This window comes from Grus americana, chromosome 8 (assembly GCF_028858705.1).
Source record: "Grus americana isolate bGruAme1 chromosome 8, bGruAme1.mat, whole genome shotgun sequence".
In the NCBI taxonomy this organism is placed as follows: Eukaryota; Metazoa; Chordata; class Aves; order Gruiformes; family Gruidae; genus Grus; species Grus americana.
Genome location: NC_072859.1, coordinates 23,721,325 through 23,741,844, shown reverse-complemented (window position 1 = coordinate 23,741,844; position 20,520 = coordinate 23,721,325).

Here is a 20,520-nt window from a genome sequence, read left to right as displayed (position 1 = left end):
ACTTTCCTCTGTGATAACCTCGAATCTTTTCTCTATGTGGTAACAGTCAACTCACAGACCAACACATGTACTTGAAATCAGATTTGTGTATTCTCATTACAGCGCTTTGCAGATATCTACATTGATTTTAATGACATTTTATTGTCCAGTCATTCTGAATTGTAAGATCCTTCTAATCTCTTCACGGTAAGTTCTTGCCTTTTAACCTTGAATAACTACTGTCAACAAATTTTGTCACTTCAATGTTCAACCTCTTTCTTTTCCAAATGTCTGGTGACTATGCTGACAGTGTAGGCTTCCATACCTCTTCCAATACGTTGACATGATCTTGATGTAGGGAGGGAAGGAAGATGAAGAAAAAGGAAGGAATCAGTACTGAGTGCAGTATTCAAGACATGACTGTAAGGGGGATTTAGAGAGCAACAGTGATTTAATCTGTTCTGTTCTCCACTTTTTCCTGAGTAATTCCTAACCTTGGATTTACTTTTTAGACTGGTGCTGAGGGGTGAGGTGGTGTTTTCAGGGAGCCTTCTGCAGTGACTCCACAACCCCTTTCATAGCACTAGCAGCTCATTTAGGGCCCAGGGTTTTATATGTAGAGTTAAGGTTACTTTTTTCCCCTCATGTATTATTTTGCAGCTACACTGAATTTCATTTTTAAACTCACTGACTCAATATTATGAGATCACGCTCCACTCTTTGCAGTCAGCTTTAGTTGTGTTTAGCTTCATTTCAGTAACCTGAATAATCTCGTATCATCTTCAGACTGTATCATCTCACTATTCACCCTCTGCTTCCAGACTCCTTCAAAGATGTCTCGAGAAACCTGTGTGCCCGTGACAGAGCGAGGGAACCCAGCAAATGGTGTTTGCCAGCCTGCCGAGGGTAAGTGGGTGGTGAAGGAGGAAAGCGAGCGCTCGTGTTGCCAGTTTCCTGCTTTGGGGAAGAAGGTCCCTCCAACTGGCATGAACCATCACGCTGCCTGCCAGGAGCAGTGGCTGTTACCCCACAGCTTCTCTTCCAGGCGTCGCAGGTGATGAACAGCAAAGAGTCGTTTGCTAAGCAATCCAGACTGCAGCGTTTAACACAGGAGCAGGCAAACAATATCTCTTTCAGTATGAGTAATAGTAAACTCATTTATCTAAAACCAAAGAAGGATGGCTACAAATAGGGAATGAGGACTTTGGAAAGAGTGAGTCTGAGAAGGACTCGTGGGTCTTGGAGGGGAATCACTTGCAGATGAGCTGCCAGCATGGTTCAGGGCCAAAAGAGCTGGTGAAACTCTGGGGTGTAGAGTACCCAAGTGCTGGCCAGGAGATCCCATTGCCTCTGTGTTTGGCTGTGGTGTGGCCTCTTTATTATTATATATTATAATATGTATATAGCTAAATTATATAAAGCTTAATTTATTAATACATATTACATAAAACTTTATTGTTTCCTGTGATCTAATTATTTCTTTTGATCAAATTTCATAGCTGCTGGATGATGGGCTCGCCTAAATCTCAGCTATTGTCATAGCTGAGAAGTTAATTGAGACTGGTGAAATGGGAGAAATGGCATGCCAGCAGGGTGAATGACAACCAACAGTAAACTACAGCCTGCTGATTGTATGGAGTTTCCAGCAGGTTGCTACAGTCCTAATACTTAGGCAGAGTATTAATTAACTTCTATAGTAATGATCTGCAATGGAGTATTAATAGCACACTGTGTGCACGCAGCTCATCCCAAAGCTGGGCATGTTGTACGCACTCACGAAGAAAGATAAGTAATACAAAAGGGTCGTAAACCTCAGCGATATGGGCAGGAGCTACTGCAGTAAGTGAGCTACACCCTGGAAAGACACAAGTATTTTGTGGGGAGTCGTTCAGACCATGGGGATATGGAGTTCTGTGTTTCATTCATCCCTGTTCAGTGTTCCAGAGACAAATATGTTCTGCCTGGTCAAGAAATCACATTTTTAAGGTAAATCTCTGCAAGGTCAGGGTTCCTGCTGGAGGGCTCTGAGCCTTGCAAGGAGGTGTGAGTTGGGCACCTGGATATCTCAGGAGTCCCCCTTGGTACCTTTCTACATAGTTGAGCACCAACATTTAAAAACCTATTGTATGAACTTGTTGTGTTGGTACGGTGTCACTTTTCAGGGTCATGGCCAAATGAGGAGAAACCTGAGCTGTGAGTCTGTGAAGTCTATGGAGCCCAACATGGGAGGCTGTTTGGTTTGGATGATTTGAGAGGATATAAGCAGAAACTCTGGGCTGAAATCAAATGGAAGAAACTTAAATTAATAATAACAAAATGTTCCCCACAGTGATATTACTATAATGAGGGACGTGTCCCCAAACACCAATGGTGGAAAGGAAAGCATGCCTTTGGGAGCACCTTGTAGGGAATCGTGTTCACCGGGGAAGAGTTGGGTTGGTCACCAAAGAGCTTTAAATTGAGCCTGTGACCATGAGCTCTTGCCAGCACCTGCCCAGGTGTCCCCTGAGGTCAACCTAGGGTTGTCTCAGGCTCCAACCGAAAATCCTCCATGGGGTGGTTTTGCAGATGTTACCTTCTGAAATGCCTCTTCACCACTGTGTGGCAGCACTGGATACTGGATTTGTCCTCAGCTACGTCCTAACCAGAATATGCTCTGGATTTATGGAAGAGGTAGTAGGACCCAAGCCTCCAATGAGCTGCTCTGCCATGGCATGGGGGACAGGTGGCAATGCCTGGTAGGTCTTGCTGGAGTCTCCCTCCTGCCTTCTGCCCCAGATGGAGTGCGGCGGTACCCTGTGTGGCCAGCACCCACCCTGGCAGCTCCCGGAGGAGAGGCTGCTCTGCAGATGAGACACTAACCCAACCTGCATGTCCCAGTGTGACCATGGAGCCCTGTGCCACTGCTGCCTTGGGATGGGACAGGAGACAGTCCTTGCTCCAGGGCCACCAGCAGAGCGTCTTACCACAGCAAACGCACAAAGCCTCCAGCTCACAGCGTGTCTCTGCTCTGCTGGGTGTTATTTTGTTGGTGAGCCAGAGCTTCGAACTTCTTTCCGACTTTTATCTGCCAGCAATTAGCAGTGTGTGAGGAGCAGGCTTGTGGGCTGATCCTTGGCACCGTCCGCTTGCTGTATCGCTCCAGCCTCGTGTGCCACAGGGAGCCAAGTGCCCTGCCCGGGGATGCTCACTGCTGAGAGCGTCTTACATCCAGCCTCGGCTTTTCCTCCTTAACTTCAGGCTCCTTGTCCTGCCATCTTCTGAGACTGTGAATTAATTCCCTTCCTTCATTTATATTGTTACCTTGAAGGTATTTATAGAGCAAGACTGTATCCCCTCTGACTCTTCACACTGCTAATTTATAAAACGTTGGTTCCTTCAGTCTTTCTTACTATGTGCTTTAATCCTGGCATTGTTCCTAGTACTTACCTGTTACCTATATTTCTCAAAATGGAGGGACATTTTTCACATTTTAAATGCGGAACAACTTGCATTCAGACAAGTGGACACACACTTCACCATGCTGCCGGCACCTCTGCTGCTCGGGTCCATTTCCCCACAGGGATGCAGGAGAGAAGAGCCCGGTGCAAGAGCGGTCCGTCCCCGGGGCTGGTGCACAGCTGGCACTCGCTCAGACGCGGTTGGGACAAAAGAATGGGTGAGGGACCACGCCGGCAACGTTGCTGGCTTTGATGAGGGGTGACGCCGGAGCAGACACTCGCACGGCAGCTGCTGTACAGCGCTCTTCCCAGCCTTCCATGCTGAATGGCATCAGCTCTGTTCAGGGCTGTTAAACTGCGAGATTATATGGTATTAGCTTGGCTCTCACCCATTAGCCTTGATCTCACTGCTTTCCAAATATCCGAGCTATTCCTCTTTCCAAGGTTCCAGACTGCTGTTTGTCAGTGCTGGGTCTTGTCTTGTTGCATTCAGTGCATGGCTGTAATGTTCCCAGGCAGATTTGGATGCATCCCAGGCTGTGCTCAGTGCCCACTGGTGATGCTGATATGAACAGTGTTACCTCATTCTCTGTTTAATGAAACTTTAAATGCAAGTGTCGGTCCTGTCTCCTGTGGTAACGTCACTAAAATTGTTCCCAATTTTGAAGTTTCATTTTTATGGTTACTATCTGAGTCTGTGACTCATCAACCAATTTCTAGCCCACACCAAATTCTTTAAATCTATAGAGTTTTCATTCAGTTTTTAAGAAAACTTAGTTATAGCACTACAAGAACAACTGGCCACGCAGGAGATGGAGAAGCAGGCTGCATAATGAGGACGATCTGTTCAAAAAGGGAAGAAAATTAGTTGTAACACATAGGGACGGAGCGTGTCAGAGGCAGTGCAGTCCCACCTCCACACCTGCTGAATGTCCCTCTGGGTTGCAGAGAGTGTGCGGTTGGGTGCCTTGCAGCAGCTGATTGCAAAGCAGCTCCGATTACCACAGAGGTCCCAAACCCACAAGCTGCTTGTAAAGCTCAAGGTGCATCCCACATCGGCTTCCTCATTAACACATTTCCGTGTGCTCAGCTCGCAAGCTCTCTGTGATTCATCCCTGGCGTGAGCTGTGTACAGGGAGGAGCTGGGCAAAGGGGAGTTTCCCCATCTTCAGGAAACCTCATACCACTGATTCCCCCAGCTTTTGCTCCCCGAATCACACCAGCTCTCTCACATCTTAGTCCTTTTCCAAAACAAGAAAGAGCTGGGGAGGAGGGCAACGCATCTGCTTCCCAGCGAGGGGGAGAAATGCACGGCAGCTCAGCGGGTTGTCCGAGAATGGAGGTTATTGAAATTCTTATTTTCCAGGGAGTGCACTTACAACGGCTCTGGTTATTTGAGGTGCTGAAGTTTGGAAATAAGATGTAGAGTTAGCTTCCCCCTGCTCCCCACTGAGACCCACTTTCCTTTGGATTTTGGAAAAAAAGGCTCCATGTGCAAAAGCAAAGGTGGAGTGGAAACGTACCTGCTCCTGACGAACGGGAAGGACTGAAACAGGGCTGTGTGTGCAGGCAAGCAACGAGGACTGCAGGCAGGCTGCCTTGCTTCCGGGCTCCCCATGGTTTTGTGGAGCCTTGGGCAGAGGCTGTAGGCTGGGTAAGGCTGTAACAAGGAGAAGCAGGAAAGAAAGAGATGGAGGGATGAGAAAAAAAGTCCAGTTTGAAACCCTCCTGCCATAGAACTGTGGGCAGGTGGGCAGCAGATTCCTGTCCTGTCTTCTCAACCTTTTTTTTTTTTAATGGGATGCACATTTGCCCTTTCCCGGGGCCCAGATAACTCCTGCGATGAAGGGAAGATTATTTTTCAAGATTGTCTTCAGAGATTTCTTTTAAAATTCTCGGGCGCACTGTGTCTGGACCTGCAGATTTACAATATGTAGGTTGAGTTTTGTCAGATACTCTTTTACCATCTCTGTGTTTATCCTTTGCTCTTGGCCTCTCCAGCTGCTCTCTCATAAATCCTCTGCTTCCTGCAGAAGAATCTCCAATTTCTTCATTATCATTACTGAAGGTAAGTGAGAGCAGTTCTCTCCAACCCAAGCCGCCCTGGAGTCAGCCCAACTCAGCCTTCAGTTGCTGGAGGACTCGGATTTATTCCCTAATTCCTCTGCCCTTCTGTTCTTGTTTTTGAATACAAAATCTTAATGCACAAACACCACAGTGTGACTAGAGCAAATCTATCCACATGGAGGATGTTTAAAATACACAGTTCGAGCATATACTGTTACAGGTATACATTGTTTTGGCACTTGCTCGCCTTCACGTGGATCTGGCGTGCTCGTATTTTTGCGAGATTAAATGAGTAGGTCATGGCTCTGCCCACGTACATGGACTGTTTTTTACTTCTTGTTTTCTAACTCTCTCCTGTAATTTTGATGCTGGTTTTTTATGCTTTCCTAGTTATGCATTTCTCGTCTGCCATTTTATACCCGCGGATTGTCTTTGAATCGCTACGCTCACCACCCAGCTGCTCACACTGCAATTCTCCCTGCACGATGTCCTCCCGGCATTCACTGCCCACGGGTGACAGAACCATCCATCAGCTGCTTACAACTAAGTGGGGACAGGACAAAGGACCTGGCACCGACCCACTGGCTCTGTCTAGCGAGCGGATTGATGAAGGTGCAGCAGCACCTCCAGGGAGGACCTGGAAAACAGGTGAGTCATTGCCTAGCGCTCGCGATGTCCCCCTGCCTTGGGGCAGGCGTGGGGCTCGCCACCTCTGTTTGCTACCACTCCCCACCCAAATGATGGTGAAAACTCTCGATGGCTTCGCTGTTCTACAGGAGCACTTGCATGTCACTAGGAAAGGATATTCAACCTGGATCTCAATGGGCAGAGTTCAATGTTACTAACTACTGATGTTACTAACTATTGCCTGTTGACCACCACGGGTGTGATTCTGTGAGATGCTGAGCAGTGGGACATAAACACGGCAGAGCATCTGATGCATCCATGCATCCAACATAAGTATGTCCGGACTCCAAAGCTGTTTAAGACACTTGTATATGTGTTTTGCTGTGGGAAGGACTTGACTTGGTGCTTAGCACCTCCTGAAGCTGAGCCTTTTAAGTGAACCCCTATGTGTGGCATGCTTACTTATGGCGCTTGGTAGCCCAAAGTTAGATGCTGACAACAGCAGTTGTATTTTACTGTGGTTATAGAGACCAAAGGGAACAGACCAGTCTGAGTATCCCACACTCCCGCAGAAGTGGAGCAGGGCTCTTCCCCCGGGACGCTCGGCAGTGCCGTCTCTCTTGGATTTAAGCAATTGCAGGGTTTCCTAAGGAATTAATAGTCTGCAGCCTATTTTAATCCTTTTTGCTGCGGTGGAACTGGCGGGACAGGGCTTGTGCAAGACAGGCTCTGCAAAGCCTCCTCCTTCTGTGCCAGACCTTTGGTGGTTTTGTATTTCTCTGTGCTTAGCGCTGCTAGCGCAGGCTGACATCCCAGGTAGCAGGTTTTTGGGGGGCCTGGACCCTGCCACGGAACTCGCTGCCCCCCTTTCATCCAGACCCGTAGGGAAACGTAGGGCACGCCGCATCTGTCCGGCGGGCGCAAGAGAAAGACCCCACAAAGGCTCAACAATAATCTGCTCCAGCGCCAAACGCCTGCCTGGCTTTCGCAAGACAAGCCCACGGATGGCTCACCGAGGGTTTGCTGCCTGCTGCCTTCAGGCAGGGCCTGCAAAGAGCAGGCAGGCGTCGGGCAGCAATCCCGGGGCATGCTTAAAGGGTCTCCGTCACCATGGCTTTAGCCTTTCCAGCGCTTGCTTCTCTGCCTGCCTTAACGCCAGGCAATTTCAGATTGCAGCACTTCTCTCCTGAGGAAATGCTGGCCATAGATTTAGGAATAGATATTGCCAAATAGTATATTGTTTTCATAAATCTCCGTAGATCCGCTTTATATCCTGGAGGCTAGACATTCTAATTATTGCTTCTATTTTATCTAAATTGGCAACAAAGCCATCGTAGCTCAGCTCAGAGCCAGTACAGGTAATTCTGCTAGACCAAATTTTGACCTTTTAAAGTTCATTCTGAAGTGTCTTCTCTGCTCTCTGCAGTTCTTGCCCGGCTCTTCGGTTCTGCTTTTTTAGAGCCATCGCCCAATTTAAAATAGCAGTCACCATGGCTTCAATACATTGTACCTTAAAGATGTAGGCAATTACTGTGTGAAATATCTCAGGAGCAGGACTAATATCAAAGGGCGTTCTCATACCCTTATAACATCCAAATAGCATATTAAAGATCTTGTTAAAGTTAGATTTAAGCTTGTCTCTTCACAGTTTATTTGCTGAAGCAAATGCCCTTCATTTCACAGTAATTTTTTTCCCTTTTGCTGGGAACCTGCCTGTCATATGGCGGTTTCACAGAACAGTGTTCATGTGTTGCAGCTGCATTTAAATAATGTAAACCAAAGCATCTCTCTCCTTAAGCTGGCTTTTCAATGACAGATACAGAATTAGCTCCATCTGAAATTCCTTATCCTTTCAATAACTCCCAGATTTTCTATATTATGTTACATTTTTGCTTTACCCCTTAAAAGTGGGATTTTTTTTTTGTCTGTTGTGGAGAGATCATTGAAGTAACTGATCTTTGGAGTTGAATGTGGTATTCCCTTTCCAGACAGCCTCCGCCCAACCAGATATCTGAGAATCCTCCTGGGTTAAGCCTATTATAGCAAATGGTTCTCCTACTTCACAGCTGAATCTTTTTTTTTTTTTTTAATGTAAATGACATTCTATGCACCAACCTTTAAACTAAAGTGGGACTTGACTGTCACAAAGAGTGTGGAGTGGCATGGGGTGAATATCTCCCTCTATGTCATCCTGTGGCATTTACAGCAAAAGCATTTCTAGTTTCACAATTAGGAGAGGTTCTCAAGTGGTGCATCTGGATAGAATTGTTGGGAATGTATTACCTGGTGCTTGTTTAAAGGCAAACAGTGTTGTGTATTTTTCTTTTTTATATCCTAAATAATAAGTGATCTTTGTTAGAGGCTCCTGATTAATTCCCTCAACTATTGTACCCTGTATTGCTTTCAAATGGTGATTTCTGAAGCGGTTTGTGCCATTCCCCAGTCCCAGGTGAGGTGTCTGCTGCCTCCCCTGCAGGAGGCTTGGGCTCTGCAGCCCCTCGCCCCTGCACCCGTCACCCCCTGCCCATTGCCCCCTGCCCATCACCCCTTGCCCATCACCCCCTGCCCATCACCCCCTGCTCATCACCCCCCGCTCATCACCCCCTGCCCATCGCCCCCTGCCCATCGCCCCCTGCCCATCACTCCCTGCCCATCACCCCCCGCTCATCACCCCCCGCTCATCACCCCCTGCCCATTACCCCTTGCCCATCACCCCCTGCCCATCACCCCCCGCTCATCACCCCCTGCCCATCACCCCCTGCCCATCGCCCCCTGCCCATCACCCCTGCCCATCACCCCATGCCCACACCCACAGCTTAGGGCAGAGCTGGCTCAGGGCAGCACTTAAACATATTTACTAGTTCTGGCCAATTTATTTTTTTTTGAGGGGGAGAGAAATAAGTTTATGTCCCACAAAGTTTCAGGGAAGGGCATTAAAAGATGATGCAACTGCCTCCTCAGAAGCTGGAAGGCAAATAACACCCAGTATGTGATATTTTGGGTGCATGGAGGCATGAGTTTTAGTGCTTGGCAATATTGCCAACTTCTGGTGGCTGCACACCCATTTCTCTTTTTTTGCCCTGGAAAGTTTCACCGCTCACATGAGCGTATTTGCCCCTCTGCAAGGGTTTGCTCCGCTGGCATTCACTGCACATGCAGTCTTGTCTCTGCCCTCTGTGCCAGAAGGCACCCTGGCACAACTCTGCCACTACCAGCGAGAATTATTTTCTGCTTCGTTTGTGGCATATTTGACTAAATATGAAATGATTTTCACCTTGCGTTTCCAACAAAACTTAGCAAACTGGGACTTCCTGCCTGTCAGAAAATGTCTTATTCCTCCTTTCTTTTCTTCCTCTTTAGTTTTGTGTTTTGGAAACGATGCAGCATAAATAGCCGCTTATTCTGCGGGGAGGGAATTAGAGCCCGGCTGGCGCCTGCCAGCCTTTTCATCCCCCCATCTTTAGGCGAGAGCTGCGTACAGCCCAGCAGCCGACCCGCTGCCCAGGCTGAATTTCACCCCAAAAGCCTCTGGCTGAGGTTCAGGTTATGGCAGTTTCTCACAGCCCTCTGCAACTCATTTACTTAATGATCTTCTCCATACAAGCCTGTCTGTTATTAATGAGTCACTAAGTTTTCAACAATCCTATGTTTGAGCTTTAAGGTTTAAGCCCGTCACATGTGCATCCGCTGGTCTGCATTGCAATTAATTATGAATAAAAAAGAGCTTTTCTTCTAAACATGGGTAGAGCCTCCCATGCACCCTGTGATTGGCACCAACGCTCCGTCCTGGTGTAAAAGGGCTCCACGGCCGCAATGGTGGCAGCTGCCTTTGCTGTCATCTCCAGGATTTTGTAATTCCCCCTCTCCGACATGCCTGCTTGAGGGGCTGGCAGTCCGGCGCTCGTCCCCATGGTTCCCCCCACCATGGTGCCTCCGTGGAGTTCCCCACCGGTATTTCAGTCACATACCATCCCACCAGGCCTCTGCAATGCCAGCTAAATCACAACCGTCTTCATGCATGAGAACCTCTTATTCCTCCTGCCTATTCCCTTGGTTTCTAGCCTCAACGCAGAGACAGCTCTGACATATTTTGCTTATTCCCTCTCTAATTCTCCCTCTAAGTTGCCTATTCTCATCACAGACTGTGCAGACTCAGAAACCCTCAGACAGAGCCCTAACATGGTGAAACACCTCGGACCCTCCTCTTGTGAGGGCTGCCTGGTGCAGGGGCTCTGCAGGAGATTTCTCTAGCAAAGGAGATGAGCTAATTTCACGAAGCGATGCTGCTGTGGCCCTGCCGGGGCTCTAGCTGTTGCCCAAAGAGAGACAAATGGAAAAGCAACTTCATGAAAAATCTCAATCTTGTTTCTGTTTTGCTTGGTTCCAATGAAAGCTTTTTCTTAATTTGTTTCGGTTTCCAAAATCTGAGTCTCTCTGTACACCCTCCCCCGTTTTTGTCCATCCACATTCTCTCCACCTGCTTCTTCATGGGTTTTCCTTTCCCTCCCCTCTTTTGCTTCTTTGAAAAAAAAAAAAAAATCCAAACCCAAACTCCTGTTTTTCTTAATCTGCCATTCCAGATCACCAGAATTAGTGATTCTTTTTTTCCTCTTGTCACTTTTCCAAAGTTGAGGAAGTTTGGCCCTGTTCCAGCTAGAAAGGGAAAAGTCATAAGGCAATGCCCACCCACCATCCTTCTGCTCCACTCCAGAGCAGGAACAACTAACGGGAAGAGATGGGAGAAGAGGCAGGGGAAATAACACACCAAACTTCCAAACTTTTTGATTTCAACAAAATAGATATATTTTCTTATTTAAAAAAAAAAAAGCCCAAAACATTGGTTTTCATCCACAGCATTTTTTTTCACCAAATGAGTTGCTTGCACCTTCTAGAGAGGAGCAGGGTGCTTGGAGAGGTGGTTGGGTAGGGGCACGTGCAAGCTGTGCTGCTACAGGCTTAGGGCTCAGCTTAGGATAAGGAGGGTACCTGGTGTTGGGCAACGCTGCTGTGTTTCCCCAGCACTGTCAGGATGTAGCCTGGAGGACATGGAGCAGAGCCACCGGCAAGGGCTCAGCATCCCAGACCACCTCTGCAGGGTGTGACCCAGTGCACTGAGGAGCTGCCTGGCCCTGCTGACCTGGACTCTCCATCCTGGGAAAAGAGGGAGAGAAGGAAACAAAATCAGTCCTGGGCCACCTCCTGTCCCTTGTGGCATGCAGGCCATGAACATCTCGAGGCCATCACAGGCAGTCCTGGTGTCCCCAGGGCAGCTGAAGCACCCCTGGGTGCAGAAGAAGTTGTGCGTAACAGGGCTACGGAGCCTCCCCAGAATCTGGATTTACCTATCTCACATACAGGAATTTGTCGCGAAATTGGTCAATCTGCTGCCTTCTAGTCAGCTCTTCCAGCATCTCCTGCCCTCCTGCTAGGATCTTGTATCTTCTTTCCAGGCTGAATTTTTCTAACTTCTACTTCAGCCTTCAGATCTTGTTGCTCTTTTGTGAGACAGAGACTGCTGAACTGTCAGAAACTCTTCACGCCGAGGTCAGGGCATCTCTCAGTCTTTTCTCTCCAGCAAGCTGAGCAGTTTGTACACTTCCAGTCTCGTACCAGAGCTTGTTTTCTGATGCTTGGATGGTACATATGGCTTTCCTTTGCAGAACTTTCATGTCCTTTTTTGTTCTGGACCCAACTTGGAAATATCATCCCTAGTAATCATTTCAACAGTAACGTGAACAGAAGCGAGATTGCTCCCCTAATTTTGTTTGATACTCTCCCATTACATATTCAAGGAAGGTGTTAGCTGCTTTCACCATGCTGTTGAAATGGGAGCTCATGGCGAGGCAGTTACCTGCAATCATTCCTGAGCCGCCTTCTGAGCCACATCTTTCCAAGCCCTGTCCTGGAGACAAAGGCTGCAGTCTTTTTTCCCAGATGCCTTCCCTTGCATGCAACTGTATTAAAATGTATTTAGTTGAATTATGGCCATTTCACCAGGCGATTTAGAAGACACTAGAATAGCAACCTGGCCTGCTTGTTATTAACATCCCTACCAGTCACTGCATCACTTGCAGACCTCACCATCACAGCTTTTTTATGATAGGTTGATCACTGGATAAAAACATACATAGTGTTGTAACAGGAATAGATTCCCTGAGGGACCCTGCTAAGGACACCTCTGTCCTCTGAAGTCTCCTCAGTAACCACTGCACGGTGAGATCTCTCTGAGACAGATTTTAGTCCGTCTAGTGTGTGCCCTGATAATTCCTTCTACAGCGTGGGTTTTTTAATCCAAATGTCATGTAGTAATAAGCAAAATTCTTTGAGGAAATCCAAGTTTGCTATATTGGTACGCTTGCCTTTATAAACCAGAACTGTAAGTCCATCCAAAAAAAGACCCCACAAAACACCAGAAACAGACTGGTTGATGTGCAGGTCTCTGGGCTGTGCCTTTAAATTTTTCTAAGCACTGCAACTACACTGACATATCTCCAATCTTTTGGAATTTGCCCATTTTTCTAAGATCTGTTAAACTGTAGCATTGGCTTGAGCTTGTTCCTTCTAGACTCTTGAGCATCAGCTGTCCGGATGATCTGCAAATGCTGAATTCGAGGAGATCATGCCTCACATCCCCCATTGTTACAGATGGCAGGATTTATATTCCATCCACAGTATCATCTGGAGATGAATATATCCTCCTGCTTCATTCCAAATACAGAACAGAAATATCTACTAAACATTTCTGCCTTTCTGCACCAGTCACCATCTGGCAAGAGCAGGGAAGAAGCAGCGCTGAGTGCCAAGCTCGAGCGGTCCCGCAGGGAGGCTCGTGCCGTCCATGCGCCTCACGCACACGGGTGTGCCGGGTGGCCTTGGGGCACCCCACATGCCATCGCCCAGGGCTCTCCCCATGCCTACCCCCACACTGACCAGCACCTTTCCCTGCTGTGCCTTTGCCATGGGCAGGGAATGGGCAGACCCCCGGGCCGTGCTCCCCTGGCCCCCAGCCCCAAGGGCAAGCCAGCAGCCAGGCACCAGTGCAAATTCTCCATTTAACCCTGGGCCAAAGACACCATTACCATGTAAATCACTGTGTGAGGGAGGCTGGAGGGCAGAGAATGGGGAGCAGCCTTGATGGAGGAGGCTGAGATAAGGGGGATCTTACTGAAATTCAGAAATCTTTTTTCTTTTCCTCCAGTCACTTAAAAGAGCAGATGAAGCTAAACTGAGGCTTGCATGAGACCTGTTGGGGAAAATACTGCAAAACACCCAAGCAGTGCTTTGAATGTGTTTCTTGGAGTGGGAGTCACATCTTGCGCCTGTCCAAGTCACTCCCTTGCTCAAGTCCTTACCATGGCCTTGTGTGGCTTCCCGGTGCCCTCACACCAGCGGGGCTCACCCATGCTTTCCCGGCTGCCTCAAGTCCCTCCCGGCTGTAGCATCAAGGGACCTGTAGCATCGAGGGACCCCTGACCTGCAAACCACATGTGCAGGGAGTCCTGGAGCCCTGGGGCTGGTGTGAGTGAGATCCCAGTGAAAGGATTCCAAACCATTCCCTTGATCCCTTTTTTTTTTTTTTTTAACATCAGTGTTCTTTATTTACTCCTTATTGCATATGGTAAAGCCAGGAGGAGAGAAGGAGAAGAGAAAAAAGGCACAAAGTCTGCAGGGGAGAAAAGAGAGGCGTTATTGTGAACGAGTGTTTGTCCCTGGCTGGTGGCACAGCTCCTCCGTGGGATGCGGGATTCCCTGCTCCGAGGGCTGCCTCGCTGCTGTGCCGCAGGCAGCGGGGGCTGCTGCGGGAAAGGCCGTGCTCCAGCGGGAGATTCGCTTCTGGCAGCACTCACTGCACAGAGCGACAGTGCCGGGTTAGCTTGGCTGGGTCCCCCTCGGCAGCATCACGGACCCCATTAATAATTAACTGGGTGCAGAGACAAGCATCATGTGTGTAATGGGATCGCAGACATCTGACACTCCTAATGGCCTCCTCGTTCGGCCTCCTGCAGCAGGGCTGGTGGCTGATACTGCCACCGCTCCTGAAGGTCATCTCCATGGTCCCATCCCCTCCCGTGGGCTGTGCCTGAGCCCCGATGTCCACACACCTCACCTCACGTCCTGCCTCCGGGCAGAGGGCTCTGCACAGGGTCTCAGCTTTGCCCCTGGAATGGCTCTTGGGGTGAGCCACCTTCTCTGCAGCTGCCCCACTCCCAGGGTCACCCCCAGCATCACGAAGCAGCAGCTTGAGCAAAGGCTGGGGCTGCGCTGGGGCTCGAGCATGCAGCCCCGTTCCCCCCCCCACCAGACAGAAACCTCTGCAGTGATGTCAGCACCGGCTCTGGCCCTTAGAAAAGGGTGCTGAGGCACCAAACTTCAGGGGGTCCCTCTGAAGAGATCACCCTGCAGCGACAGGGCACCAAAGTCCCTGGAAGATGAAGGGAAAGGTTCAGGTAGGGGATTAGCAGGTGGGATTAAAGGCTCAGCAGCTCTTGAGATGGATCCGATCACGCTCTACAGCAGCCCACTGCAGCTCCGTGCAATGAGGACTTGCTCCTTGTCTGGTTTAATTACAGCTCATAGCAATTGCTTGCTTGCTGTCTGCGCTCACCTTTCCCCAGAGTCACAGCCAGGGTGCCCCGTGTGTCCCCAAGGGCAGCTTGACCATCACCATGTCCAGGGCTGGCACCCAAGGTGAGGGCATGGAGGCTGGAAGCAGAGCTGCTACCAAAAATTCATTTGGAAATGCAGAGAAACGCCGCTCATCCATCAAACTTCAGTGATCAGTGAACAGAATTAATTTTAAACACTGTTTAATTTTAAAGAGCCGGAGTCTGCCACCATCAGCAACTCCCAGGCGAGTGCAAGCGCACCTTTTCCGAAGCCAGCCCTGAGAGCTGGCGGTGCCACCGTGCTGTCCCCCACGCCTCCATGCCCCCCAACCCCCCCAGAATCAGTGTTGGCAGCCAGCGAACCGATGCCCGATGTGCCCAGCGATGTTTGACACCTGTTTCTTTGGCACCTTGTGAACGTTCCCAAATGGTGGTGGTGGGTGCCAAGGGGAGGCTTGCGCCTCTGCCGAACCCCCGAGCATCGGCAGTGCAGGGTGGGGGAGCTTTTCGCTGTGCTCTGACTTTCACAGTCAGGAAAACTCTCACATTTCCAAAAATAAGTAGTGGGAGGATGGAGGGGGCTCTGCCCAACAGTGCCCATCTCCTGACAAATACGGGCAGCCCTGGGGAAAGGGCTGCTCCAAAGCCGACTCCACTGGTGGACACGTGGAAGAGTGTGATGGGAAAGCAGCCGAACGGGGCTGGGTGAAGTGGTGAGTGCTGCCGGGGCTGTCTGCTCTTGCAGACTCTGTGAATACACAGAAAAAGGGCAAAAACGGGGCAGGTGGGGAGCGATCCCCTTCTGCTCCCACCAGACCCAGCAGCCTGGAGCTCCGCAGTTTAATTGTATGTCATAAGAAAATATTTTCTTGATTGACCTGCCAAACCATCGAATTCAGGTGCTATCCTTGTTTTGAGAGACACAGTGAATACTAATGAAGACTCCCAGGCTACTGAATTTCTTCTCAACCAAAAACTTGGCCACAGCTCATCACCCTGCCTGGATGGTGCTTGGTCCCTCACTGAGCTGGGGCAGCCGCCAGCTACACTGCTCAGGCTGTGGCTCTGCTGCACTGGCACGCGCTGCCGGAGTAGTTTCTCATTTTTTTCCATCATCTGTCCATCCCTCTCCTTGTTGCCTTTTTGGGCCGCTCTGGCACTGCAGAGAGGAGCCCACAGGGACATCGAGGTCTCTTATCCAAACGGCAATTGAAAGCCCTGTGTTGTGTGTGAACGCTGGGGTTATTTTTCTGCTGCGTGTGACATTTTGCTTCATCTGACTGCATTTCACCCACCACCATCACCAGTTTCCCAGCCCGGCTGTGGCCCTCAGGGACCACGCTGGCTCTGCACACCGTGGGGGGCTCCAGGGGATGCCGAGTGCAGAGGGGATGTGGAGGGGATGCAGACAAGCAGGGCGGGCGCTCCCACCACGCGGGGTTGCCATATCAACAGTTTCTCCGACAGAGCCCCTCACTGCGGATGCAGTGTTTTGGGATGCTGTGATGCAAGCCCTCTTGGTTTGCACCGAGCCCCTCGTACTGCCATGGCCCTGTGTCCCCTCGGGTGCCCTCCCCTCTCTGCCTCCCCGGGACTCTGCCAGGCAATGTCCCCAGGTGCTTCTCCCGGTGACGCCGGTTCACAGCCTGCTGCCGGCACGGCATGGCAGATCCTGCTACACAACAGCACCGGGTGGTGATCACAAGGCAGCGGTGTGAGCGGCTGTAGCCGGTGCCGAGGGGGACAGGTGGGACACCGAGCCGGCAGCTGGGCAAGGGAGGGAGCAGCGGGGACCAGTGGCTGCTCCCAAAGCCCTGCAGCACCGGCTCCCCTGTGGTGGCAGCATGGCTGTCCCCCCCCAGCCCACAAAAGGCAGAAGGGAGCCGATGGAAGCTGCATTTATTTCAGAGCAGGAAGGAGAGTTTTATCCTCTGACACTAGCCGAAGCAGCAGGCACTGCCATACCGGGGTGACCTGCAAACCCCCGAGCTTCTTCCAAGGCCTCTCCCACCCCAGCGTGGCTGTGCTCCGGCTGCTAAAATCGTTGAGAAACACCAAAATCAGTCAGAAATGCCCCTTGACCGCTGGCAGGATTGCATGGTGGAGACTTTTGATCTGGTAAAACTGGTCTGAGCAGGAGGCTGAGGCTGCCAGAGCAGGGGGGGATCACCACCACCCTCTGGTCAGGGTCCTGGCGGGATGGGGTGACAAAGTGGGGTGCCCCAGGAGGCTCCCGGGGAGCTGGGTGGGGGCAGAAGGGAAGGAGGCAAACACACATGTGGGGTGAATGAAAATGGGGGGCTGCAGCACAGTGAGAGGGGCGGCATCATCCCTGCAGATCAGGGCAGGAGGGCCCCACAGTTGATGTGGGAGGTGGAGGGGGAGGAATTTGCTCTGGAGGCACTTGCTACCTCAGATAGCTGGGATGCCAGAGCCGGGAGGGTGTTTACATTCCCGCCCTTATCTGCGCACAGGCACCCCTGGGGCCCCTTTCCCGCTGAACAGGTTCTCTGTGGCAAGGGGGGGTGTGGTGTGGGGGTGTGGGTGCGGGGAGCTGGGTGCCAGTGCTGGCCCTGTACCCTGCACCCTTCTCAGTGACCCAGGTTGCCTGCGGGGATGGGGACGTGGGATGGGGCAGCTATGGGCCAAAGCCCAATTGACCTTGTGTCTGTGGGGGGTGGACGAGCTGGGCGCTCCCCAGAGCACACCGTACCTCTCCTCCTGTGTCCGCACCTCTCCATCTGGGATCTGGGGGCTCTTGAGTCACCCATCATGGTCTTGCTTCTTTGGATTTTCATGGCAGGGTATAAATCCCCCTTTGCTTCTTGCACCTAGGACACACGTGCAAAAGGGTCCCATGGAGGAGCGGGGGGACCGTGGCATCCCCGTCATGCTGTGCGCAGATGGAGCTGTGCCTTGAGCCTGGGGGCTTGTGGCTCTGCTCCAGAGGTGGGCACGGGCAGCACCTCTGGATGCTGAGCCTCTCCCACCCTGGGCACCAGCAGAGCAGGGGATGACTACAGGGATGGGACCAGACTGCAGGGCAGCGTGGCACAGCCAGCCTGTCTGCTCACTAAGCTGAGCCTTGACCATCTCCCCAGGAAACTACTAGTCCTGGGAGCATGTCCTGTTTGCAGCCCAGGACCTGGGAGAAGTCGGCTGCTGCTGCCTGTGACTGGGGCATCCCCCAAGTACTGGCACGGCTGGGCTGGCAAGGCAGCGTGCGCCGGGCTGTCCTGGTTCAGCCCAGCCGGCAGCTGAGCACCACGGGGCTGCTCGCTCACCCCTCTTCCCTGGTGGGATGGGCAGGAGAATTGGAAGAAACAGGTAAAACTTGTGGGTTGGGATAAGGACAGTTTACTGGGACAGCAAAGGGAGAGGGAAATAACACCACCAATACTTATGACAGAATATACAAAGTGGGTGATACACAATGAAATTTGCTCACCCCGGAGCCAGCTGCCCAGCCTGTCTCCGAGCAGTGGTCCCTCCTCCCCAGCCACTCCCCTTTATATGCTGAGCATGGTATGGTATGGAATACCCCTTTGGCTATTTTGGGTCACCTGTCCTGGCTGTGTCCCCTCCCAGCTTCTTGTGAAAATTAACTCTATCCCAGCTGAAAACCAGGACACGGACCCACACAGGATCCACGCAGGAGCTGCGTGACCTCACACTTGGCTCCCTGGGGCCCACGCCGTGCCACTACGTGCTGTGACCACCCACCCCCCACAGCCCTGCAGCCCACAGGCCCCCCCCAGGCTCCCACCAGAGGAGCAGCTGTGGGACCGTGGCTGTGCGTGGGGCAGCCGGGGCAGGGCTGGGGCCATTCCTGCGGCCGGGCTCCGGTGCTGGGGGAAGCAGCCAGCCGTGTGGTAATCATGGCCATCTCTCATCTCGGCTGGTAATTGCATGTTAGCGGGAGGGAGGGAGCCATGGCTGTGCCCGCACAGCTCTTGCCGGAGCTAATGACAGCAAAGCGGCCAACTGGGTTGGGCAGCGCTGCCAGGTGAAGGAGGGAACTTCCCCGACGTGTGGAGTTGGAGGCAGCCGCGGGAGCAACAGAAGCTCCTGGAGCCCAGAGAAGAACAAAGGCTCACCGGGCCGTGCCGTGCAGCACCGTGTGCCATAGCCCTGAGAAACACGTGAGCGTGGTGCTGGCTCTGCACGCTCCCGCCTGCATCCGTGCGTGGGCTGCCCGTGAGCTCCCTGCCCCGGCGCTGCCTGCAGTGGCCCCCCAGGAGTGCCACCGCCAGGAGACCTCTGCCTGCAAGCACCGCTTTGCCCGTCGGTGGCCCTGTACAAGAGCTGTGCACCAAGGCACCATGTGAGGACATGACGCACCATGGCCAGTGTGGGAGAGCCCATCCGTACCCCAAAGACGTTGGTCATGGCACTGGGGCTTTGCCACGACCTGCCTGCAAGCGCAGTCGGGGCTTGCCGTGCCCACGGCACTCCTGCTGGCACTGCCACCGTAGGAGCAGGGGTGTCACCCACCCAGTGGGGCGATGCCCTGCACAGGATCCCTTGCGGGGGGGGACACAGAGCCCAGCAGGGCTGGCACTGCCCCAAACCACATCCCGGCTGGGATAACCGTGGCGGCACCGCGTGGGCTGAGAAGCAGGGATGTGGAGGGTGGCCTGCCCAGCAGCCCAGCAGCCCTGCCCCGGCTCCCCACCTCTGCGGCCCCCATTGCCCTCCTCACACCCCACCTGCGGGCTGTGTCCCCCCGGGCTCATACCTCGTTAGCCAAGAAATGCCGTGGCGGTTTGTCGAGGCCCGAGGCTGGGCTAGCCCGTGAGCAGCCCCTGAGGGATGCTTGCCGCAGCGTGGCCCCACGGCTCTGCCATGACCTGCACGCCAGCACCACGCCGGCCGTGTCTGACAGCCTCTCCGACCCTGATATACCTCCAACATCATGTCTCTCAAAGTGCTGCTCCTTCTCCCCAGATGCCCCATAAATATGTTAAGTGACGCAGGGTCGCAGCGGAGCCTACAAGCCCCCGCTGCTGCCCTGCGCTGGGATGACAACTGCCCATTTATTCCTCCTCTGCTTTCCCTCTCTCAGTGAGCCTTTGATCTGTGGCAATACTTTGCCTCTCGCTCCACGACAACTTAATTTCTATAGTAACCTCCTGTGCTGGATCTCGTCGAAAGGCCTTTTGAAAATCTGAATAAACTATGTCGAGTGGTTTTTTTCTTCTACCCACTCTTTACTGAAGTATTAGAAGAACTCTAATGTAACAAATGAGGCTGGATGCTCCTGTGCGGAAGCTGTGCTGGCTCAAGCCGAGCATGCTGCAATCTTCCAGCCACTCAGGTTTTGATAACCGACCACCAATTTGCCAAACATGAAGGGTTTTTCTTCATGATGCTCCCAAGGCACTGGCAGAGCCACCTCTGCCATAGCGGTCCCTTGGGGACAACCTGGGGACGTGTTTCAGGAGAGCCCTGATCCCACCCTGGGCCAGCAGCGAGGAGGAGTGCAGCAAACCGCTCCAGCTCGTTACAAAATTTTAATTAATCTACAAAAATTTCCTATCTGCAAATAATTCAGACCTTATGAAATTCCAATAAAACCATTTATCACAGCTGGCAATTTGATCCTGCCAGCAGAGCTCTTGGACGCTCGGGGAGTAATTGATAGCCTAATATAATTTTAAATTAGGGTTTGTCTTATTAATTTCAGCCCTCTGAAAACACCTCTTTGTTTGGACTAAACCCCACTTCTCCTGCTACCCTGCAGACAGCGAGCATGTGCCCAGGGGGCTGCCCGAAAGCACTGGCCCTGCCTGGTCCTGCCG